The sequence below is a fragment of the Pygoscelis adeliae genome, unplaced genomic scaffold, assembly GCF_000699105.1.
Source record: "Pygoscelis adeliae isolate BGI_AS28 unplaced genomic scaffold, ASM69910v1 Scaffold197, whole genome shotgun sequence".
In the NCBI taxonomy this organism is placed as follows: Eukaryota; Metazoa; Chordata; class Aves; order Sphenisciformes; family Spheniscidae; genus Pygoscelis; species Pygoscelis adeliae.
Genome location: NW_008825105.1, coordinates 636,965 through 646,612, shown reverse-complemented (window position 1 = coordinate 646,612; position 9,648 = coordinate 636,965).

Sequence of the window (9,648 nt, the reverse complement as noted above, 5' to 3'; positions counted from 1 at the left end):
CCCCCCGGTTCAAGAAACCCCCCCGGAGGTACTCCCCGCAGGCGGCCACGGGGTTCGGCCAGGGCGTGGTGGCTGCCCTCCGTCCCCGGATCCTCTGCACGGCTCACCCGGTCCTCACACGCTGGCGGCAAAGGCGCGATGGCCTTCGCGCCCCCCAGACCGAGCAGAAGGGAGAGGCGATCCCGGGCTTGCTGCAGGAGGGCAGGCAGGAGACTGCAGGCACAGCAGCAGCCTTAATCACGCTGAAGCTCATTAAAGCGGCCCATGCCCACACTCGAGTCCCCAGGAAACTGCTTCTTCCGTGGCCAGGTACTGTTTATTACTAACGCGCACTGCCTTGGCCTACAGATGAGCGGTCTCAGTCCCGAGGTATCCACTAAAAAAAGCACTCTCCCTAACAGTTGGAGAGCAGAGTTACTTTCCATTGGATCAGGCATCGGGAGCAGAAGGTGAAGTGCCGAGAAGGCAGCGCTCTTCCACTTCCCTCCGCCGAGCAAACAGCCCTCGCCGCCTCGCCATCAGATTCCCACCCATTGGCAGAGAAGAAAAAAATCTGAGGAGCACTTCACTGTCAAACACTGCACATGCCAAAACACGCAGCGTTCAGTTTCCTAGGCACATGCCGGTAAGAGGTTAGCTGCGTTACTGCTGAGTCTTCTCCGCGCATTTCACCCCGCTGCCTTCTCACAAAGCTGAGTCCTGCTCGACACGCGGGTAGAAGCCAAAGCCCCGCACAGCCAGGTGCATTTTTGCTGGGGACGCCCCACCACCCCCAAACACACAAGCTGTAGCTCAGATCCCGGTTAAGCCTGAGCAGCTCCAGCTGCAGTTAATGCTGCTTCTAGGAAGGCCAGTTCCGTACCCTTACCAGGTCATCTCCTGCAGCTGGTCCCGTTTCACGGAGCCGAAGGGCAAACAAACGAAGTGAAAGGAGGTTCGTAAACTCGGGAGCAAGACAGAGAGCACAATGCTGCATTTCACAGCACCTTTAAATAACCCCTTACCAGCACTTACTGCACAGTCACAGGGGATCAGAAGGGAGATGAAAGCAGAGAAAGTGAGGAAGTTTAGGGAATCGAGATGTCTTTTAACTACAGGGAAGAAGTACGCGGTTTTCCCCCAAAGCGTGCTTTCTCTCATGGGGAGAGGGCAAGTTTTCAACCAAGCTGACCATTATTTATTTATTTACAGAAGTTAACCACCACATTTTAAAATAAAAGAGAATGGTTTCCATTTTTCCCACCTCCACTTTCAATTTAAAAAAAAAAAAGTGTGAGAGAGGTTGGGCAGGGAGGGGAAGAAAAGAAAAAGGTAAGGAAAAAGGACAAGAAAATTCCCCACAAAAGTCCAGAGTCCGTTTCTTCAGCTTTCAAAATAATCAAAGCCCCTTTGAAATGAAAGCATGTGCTGTTTTTCTTTTCTTTTCCCCATGGAAAGCATCGGTCATTATTTCCACAGAGCACTTCACGTTATCAGGACTGCTTTTCCCTTGGGAATGCCCAAGCCAGGAAGCACTGACCCAGGAACAAAGGTCTGGAGCTCAGGAGGCCCTCTCCCGTGGCACTGAGCCGTGGCCTCCTCACCTCCACCTCGTCTTCTGCGCTGCAGATGACTCAGATACAACTCCACGGGTGAGCCAGACCTGCTGACAAACACCACAAGCCTTTGGTCAAGCATTTCCCTGTGCCCGTCCCTCTTTTCTTCTGCTGCTGTGCTCCATCCTAACCTCCTGCTCTTTTTAGGGCCTGGACTCCTTCTCCCACACCGAATCAAAAAACAAAGAGGAAAACAAAGAAAAGCCCCGTGCTCTCTCCGAGTCTTCCTGTACAGTCACACATGGGAGGTTTGCCAACATCTGCGTGTGTGTACCTCAAACGGAGCTAAATCCACTTCTTTGGGAGAGGACCAGCACCTGGGTTGGCACATCTCGCTCAGGGAGCGCTCCTGAAACCAGCTGGTTTCTCCGGGAGCTCCCGTAGCCTTTGCGGTGATGAACGCCCTACAGGGGTGGCGCGCACCGTGCCGTTTCTTTGAGGACCTTTTCCTCGTTTGGCACCGAGCATCACTTACTTGCGAAGTGGGAGAACGACACAGCTCCTAAAAGGAACATTTCACAAGATACGTGATCACACAAACCCGGCGTTTCAGCACGCGAGCCAGACTCAAGTGGGGTCCGAACACGTTTTGCAAGGCACGTAGCAGAGGTCCATCTCCGAGCGCACCACCGCAACTCCAGATTCTTCCCTGGCCTTGTTTCCACTTGCCATCAGCAAAATCTATCAGCGCACCCAAAAATTTCGTATTTCCTTAGCACTCAGTTAGGAAACAACGCGTGAGCTGTACCCAAAAAGACAGCGCAGGCTGCCATGGAGGAGGGACAGCAGACGAAAATCAACTCCGCTCCGCCCTAGCATCCAAGGGACCTGAAGGGCTTCAGCTACAGCTGTGTCAGCTGGGGTGACCCCACTGACAAACAACCCAAGCGGCTTTTTTAGCGGGATGATAAATTTCCTACTTTGTGCAACTCCCACTTTGTTCTGCTTCCCCTGCCGTGGGTTCGCAATCCGACGTGGGCTTGTTCCTATCTTAGACAACATCACAAGGGAAAAAATACAGGACAGACAAAGGGATGGAATAAAATAAAGCAGGCAACGAGGCAGGGTTTGGAAAAAGCTCATCTGCAAAGACCTTTTAAAAAGCAGCTCACGTGCAAAAGCATTTTAAAGATGCTTTTAAAGAGAAAGCATTTTAAAGAGAAAGAGGCAGCAGAAAAAGGAACTCAAACGAATACATTTCAGTTGGGATTTCTGGTGAAGGTTAATCAGACAGCAGCACCTAGAAATAGATTTTGCAAGTTCTGAGGCAAGGACAAAGTCATGAAGTGATATGTAACTGCCAGTTCTAGGAAAACACAGGACAACCCAGCCAGAAAAGCACAGAGATTTCTAAAAGCAATGACTTATCTTACTGCAAGGTTCTGACTTTGCCATCACGTGGTCGTTGGCTTGAAAGAGTGACAGGAGGGAGCGGGGAAGCACAGGCACCGGGAAAGCCAGAAAACTACACAACAGCTAATCAGACCCTAACGAGGGAGGCCTTGTTCCAGAATTTGGAGGTGCTCTTTTAATACAGCTCCCAGCTCTGAGACCGAGCTTTGCAAGAGTACCAGGAGTCTAAAAGTCATGAAATAAGCAGAACAGCTACGAGAGGTTTCGTGCCTCATTAGTGAGAGGATACGCTCACAAGGGAAAAGCCTTTAGAGCAAGGAAGGGTTGTTTGTGGGTTATTAAAGTTTCACAACGAAAATCCACTCGTCGCTCTCTCAAGAGGGATGCTCTCAGGAAGCTTAATGCTTAACGCCTTCTTGGATCACTAAGGCTTCAGTTACCAATATTAGCGCCTTATACCACAGCTCCTAAGACATCCTTGGAGGTGAAAGCGGGGGGAAGGCGAGCCCCCCCGCTCGCTTTCGGAAGTGCCCGGAAAGCCGGGTTGCTGGAAACAAGCGGCCGGAGCAGCCCAAGTCACGCAGCAGCACGGACGTGCAGCGGGAAGGTCCGGCTCTGGGGCTGCCAGCCGCCCCCTTACCCTTCAGAAGGCTCTACCAAAAAGTGGGCACGACTGCTAGTTTGCCTACGAGGCCTAGATGGTGCTAGTCATCAACCTGACAAGTTTTACAGCAGGAAATCTGCTGTCGCTGGGTTCAGAGCAGCTTCACACCACGATCGCAACCCACAGCAAAGCCCCGGCTCCTCGCAGAGATGCCACCCCCAGCGTCCCAGGATGTGGTGGCGCTTGCTCACGCGGGAAGTCATCACTTCACAGAGCTCCCAAAGATGCTGCAGGATGCCCACGGACTATTACAGGGCACAGAGGGGTCCACAAATACCAGCTGCCTTTGCTGAAGCTAAAAGGAGCACCCTGAAGAGGATGGAGAAGTAACTCCGTTCCCATCCTCGTGTGCTCTTTCATGTCCAAGCTGCCAATGATCTCGTATTTCTCAGACCCGATAAAGCCTTTTTGCACTCAGTTCTCTGGGTTTCCTTTGCAGAGAGCAGCTCTGCCCCTGCTTTGGTGTTTGCTGACGCTCTCAAAAAAGCCACAGATCTGCACTGGTTTCAAACCCTCGTTAGTTCTGAGCCTACAAACGCAAGAGCCCCTGCCTCGAGGACCAGGCAATCCGCACGCTCAGAGCAGATAAGAGGGAGAGAGGAAGTTCAGCGTCCTGCAGCAGGCGCAGGGTGGCTAATCCAGTCCACGAGCCTCCATCTCCACTCCCCCAGGAGATATTTGACTGGGACAAGTCCAAGGCTTGTCAGCAGCCAGCCATGCAGGGGAGTCCACTGCTGTAGTAAATGCTCCAGAGTTAAATACTTTGCTGAACAGGACGTGCAATGCCCAGATCATACAACAGCTGTTAATATTCAGAGGTACACTCAATACCTCATTTCAGGAAAAAGCAGAATTACCCAGTTACACGAGAACTTCACTACGCAGTGAGGAACTAGATACAGTGGGAGAAAGGCTGGGTTTTTTTCAGAAGGGCTGGTCTCCACTGACTCAGATAGGCTTGGAGGTGGATTCAGGTGCTTATGAAAGTTAAGCCCTAAAGCTGTGCACCAGAGGATCTCTCTGGTTATTACACAACCTTGCCAAACTAGTTTCCACCATGTTATCTACACAGCCCTTGTCCTACTAAAAGCACGATTCCCCTTGTGAAGTTCCCACATCCTGAATAAAATTCCCGGATACAACTCTTAAAAACCTCACTGGTTCTCCTCCCGGCCCGACCCAACAGCACCGTCACAGCTGGTAACAACAAGGCAAAGTCAGGACCCATCGTGACCATTTAAAGGACATCTAGAATTTCACTTCAGAGCCTGTTGTTTGTGCAAACAACCCAAGGTCTGAAATAGAAGAGGTGAGAAGCAGGCTGCAGTGCGTTCAGCTCTCTTCGCAAGGAGCTGTGAAACTGCACTTGGGGAGAAATTGGTGCAATTCACAGAGAAAAGCCAACGTTTCCAAAAGCGAACACAGATCCACGGACGTCAAATCGCATATCTGATTTCCCTTCCTCCCACCACGTACTTTCTAAGCCAAAAAAGGCTTTATCTGTGTGGATTTTCCAGGGAAGCCGAGAAGGATAAGCCCTTTCTGTTCCACTGCCCAGTTCCTGGATCAAACAACAAGAAATGGCACTGCTGACCGGGTACCGTCACCCCCATCCTCTCCTGCAGGGCTCCAGCCAGGGAATTTATCACATCGGCTGGGAACCTTCCCCCAGCAAGGCAGCTCAGACAAAACAGCAGAAAACAAAGGGTTTTACCTGCACAGGCAGCGGAGAGCAGCTCCCAGGAAAGGTGCACCCCTGCAAACAACCTGTCCGAACTCCATGCTAAAAACAAGCACCCAGCCTGGGGTTGGGATCACCGAGCCCTGCGGGGCAAGCGACGAACGAAAGCTAATCACTCATTAGCTTTATTCCTACACAGAGATGTTCTTCCCTGCTCCAGCCACTCTGCCAGTGGACTTGTGCCTACTTAGAAAGCTGATTACGAAGCAGTAAGTCATCCAGCATGGCCAGGCCAACTCAATGCAGCCAGCTGTTTTAATTTAGCTCTTCTCTTCATTAAGCTTCGCTGTGCCCTTAACCCCTCTGTTCCCAGGGCAGGAGCTCCGGGGAGCTCCCCGAGAGCCTGCTCACCGGCTGACAGAGGGGAGATGCCAGCAGAGCATCAGCTGCAGCTCAAGGCCATGACATATCCCACTTCTTTGCAAGGAAACGTTGTGTTTTATGCTTAGCCGTGGCTCCAGAAGAGCTTGAACCACGTCCTGGGACACAGGCAAACCAACAAGGGGCTCCTGTCCCTTTTGCTTCCAGCTTCAGGCCCAAGAAGTGCTGTTGAGCCACCCGAGGGTTAACGCCTTGCTGATAGGGCTGCAAACCTTCTCCACCTCTTTCCCATTACCAGCTCCGACCTTCTGTTACTCAGGGCCAGGATCTGGCCCAGCTAGTGGCTAGCTGGCGAGGCAGCTGAGGAACCCTCAACTGACCCTCTTTGCTCCAGCAAACGTTTGCCTGTTTTCCAGCCTGTGCGGTCCCATGCCCACAAAGGCCCTTTCCTGCTCTTCTGAGAAAACTCAAGGCTCCAGTTTGCTCCCTGCCCCAAGTCAGCTTCTGCTGCTTAACCTCCAGGAGAACGAGAAACTACGCCAAGAATTGCATTTGCCCCAAATAAAACTGGACTCTGGAAGGGAGAATCATTAATAAAATTCCAGCTCTGATTTTACTGGGATGAAAAAAGAAAAATCTAATGCTATGATCCATCTTAGAGATGTATTTCCAAAGGGGCCTTAAACCAAACTGTGGATTCGCACTGGCCCTTATCTCATCTCGAAGGATGAGCAGCCAGCACGAGCTCCACGTGGGCTGCAGCTTGGGGATGTCAGTGCTGTCACTTACGCTGCTGAAGATGGAGGACTCTGCACTGCGTACTGCTATACCCAGAGCCACAGCTGCACATTTAGAAACATTGCCTGAATTTCTCTCTGTGCTCTCCCACGTCCTGCCCTGCTACAACTCCTGTCTGCTTGCGTCTAATTTCTTAAAAAGCACTGCTTAGCAACCTGACAGCCTTTTCACTTTGAGCACAAGGCAGCCAGTTCCTCCCATTCCCACTCCACCAGCGGGGAGTTGGCAGGCACGCATCCCCGTTCGTTGAACAGCACCATCTGAGATGGAGCCAGGGTTACAACCCCGCAGCCTCGGTGACACAAGGGCAGGTTGTGTCACCTCTGGGCAGCTCCAATGTATTTTTGTCTGTGGGAATACAGAAGGGTCCTCATCCCTCCTGATGCCACAGATCTCATCCATACTTCCACAATGAACGTTTCTGCTGTGGAGTAATATCCTCACTGGAGCAAAGGACAGGTAATTACAGAGCCTTCAGTAAACCTTTTAAGCTATTCATCCACAGTCCCCAGAGGGAAGCAGGTGAGGCTATAATAGGCATTGCACAAGAGATACGTATCTAGGGTATTTTATTTTATAAAAATCTCTCCCCTCCCTTTGCGGTTTGTTTAAAAGGAATGGCAAAACAAACCAGGTAAGCTGCAAGTCACCGCTGCCAGCGCTCCCAGCCCTGTCTTCCACGGCGGATCCACCCCAGGACCGGCGTGGACTCTGTGGGAGCTGCTCAGCAGATAAGCTGCTGGAGAACAGAGAAGGGCCTCGGACTAATGATGAGGCACAGCTCTTCTTGCTTCACAGTTTGGAAACGTGCAATCTCCCCAGTCGCCTTCAGCTGGGAGCAGAGGGAGGCAGGACGGGGCAGGTCCAAAATGAACAGGGAGTGCTGTGAGAGAGTCTGGAGCAAGGGAGAAGAGCAAAGAGGGACAGATAAAAGCACGAGATGGGCATGAGTCATGTTGGCATATGGCCTCCGAAGACAGCCCTCAAGCAAAGAGGGTATGAAGTAAATTCCTAGTCAGGCAAAAATCCACTAAAACAAAAGGCAACCCAAAATAGGCTCTTGCATACCTGTCTCCTCTGGCTTATCATTAAAGGTTCAGCATCACACGAACTCGGGCTGTGTTTCTTGCCGGCATCTGGTCACGCTTGGCCAGGCCAGGGCAGAGGTGGGAGCACTCACGGTGTGCTGGGAGAGCGCTCGCTCCCCGAGGCAGGCCCAGATCTCCAGCTAATCGTTGCAAAAGCTGCCTTCCTTCCCCAGAGGGGAGAGCTCTCTCTCCAAAGAGTCAACATGAGGGCTGCAGGTCTTACACACTTCCACTTGCACACACAGGAAAGAAACCCCGCTGCAGGCAGCTACTTTCCGTTCAGCCTATCCGCGCCTCCCCACTTATGAGCTAAGGATGAAAGAGTTTAAGCTGGGATCCAGAAACCAGCCCTCCCAGACCTTTGGGGAAAGCTTGGATCTGAAGTCAAGCAGAGTGGCTCCAGCTATTTCTGTCGTAAACCCTGCTCTCCCGCCTGGGGATTAGGAAAGCAAGCCATGCAGGTGTTCTCCAAGAAACACGCAACCCGGGCACGCCAGCTCTTTGGAAACCTCACAGCAGATCCATTAGCTGCGGCGCACGCTGCAGCCTTGCAGCTGGGTGAGCCACAAGCCGGTTCCCTGCTACGCTGGGGCTGGAAGCTGGCCAGCGAGCCTTCCTTCAGCTGCTGGCCTGCTTGTTTTTACAATAAAGACTCCAAACCCCAAGCCAGCTTTAGGAACGTTTCTCCTCTGCAGAAACATCGTTTATGCACACTGAATTTTCCACTTTAGAGAAACTTTTGCCATTTATAGGGGCCAAAGGCATGGGGGAAATGGACCCTCCGCGTTGGTGCTTGTATAGTGACCTGCACCGCCAGGTCCCGGGTGGCCTGTGGCCCTGCAGCACTGGAACAACAAACAGCAGAAGAAACAAGTTCATCATGGGGACCCTCAGTGCACCAGAGAACCTCAGTGGTGGAAAGTGCCCTACCCCATCCATCTCCAATCTCTGCAGCAGCAGCATCTCCTTCAGGGGCAGCATAAGCATCCCCAGATATTCTAGGCTATGAATCAATCAAGGATTTTCAGCTCCCTTGCTCCTTCTTTCCCTGAAGTCACACTGCGGTAGCTTCTCAACAAAGCTGGAAGAGCTCCGGTCACCGCGCTGAGGAAGGAGCAGCCACCAACAGCAAACACCTCCAGCCACACGATGCTGTCACTAGGATGGATTTTCAAACTGCTCTACTAGCTTGTGTTTCTCGCACAGAAGTTTGGTGTCTCGTCCAAAGACGCTTGTACCAACCCTTAGAGCAGGACACTATATCCATCCTCACCAGTCTGGCTTTTTCCTTCCCCAGAGTCATCACTCGAAAAGGGCTGCAGGGACCAGAGAACAACCTCTTTGCTGTACAGACATGCCCTCCACAGGGCACGGAAAAGTGTTTAGCTCATTTCCCTGTCCTTATTTTGGGTATACCCCAACACTCCTCACTAAAGCCAGCTCAAGGGCAGCTTGAGACAAGCGCCTGAAGTCCTACCCTGGAAGAGCACTGGGGTAACAGCAGAATGGCACGAGCACACCTGAGTTGAAAAGAGCCTGCAGGCGCTAAATATCAGCTTGAGACATGCTGGCAAAGCCACATAGAAAGGGCACACTGCCTAACTCAAACTCCTGACGCTTATTCTTTGTTTGTACAAGCACCTAATTCCCTCCCAGATATTTGCAAAAGCTCGGGAAGTTGGCACAGTAGCAAGGAGTTGGCCTTTAATTAACCAGAAGTCAAATACAAAAAGGACGTCAGCAACCTGCGAGCTGCACTGCTCCCCCTGACCGGAGCGTACAGCTCTTCCGTGGGTCCATACACATCGGTGTCCCTCCATACCGCTGTTCTTTCATGCCAGCATGTAAAACAGGACTTCGCTGGTGCTGCTTACATTTCTCCGGATCCCCTTTCACCACACACCGTTGAGCGAGCTGAACAGATGCATTTCCCGCCCCCCCTCAAACCGTAGCCGCAACGTCACGCTCCCCAAGGACACCAGCGTGCCCAGTGCCAGTCAGGTGAAAAACCACCCACACAGAAAAGCAGAGTTAGGGACAACACAACCACCATCTCAACCACACCGGAAAAGCCGTCCCCAACGTCTG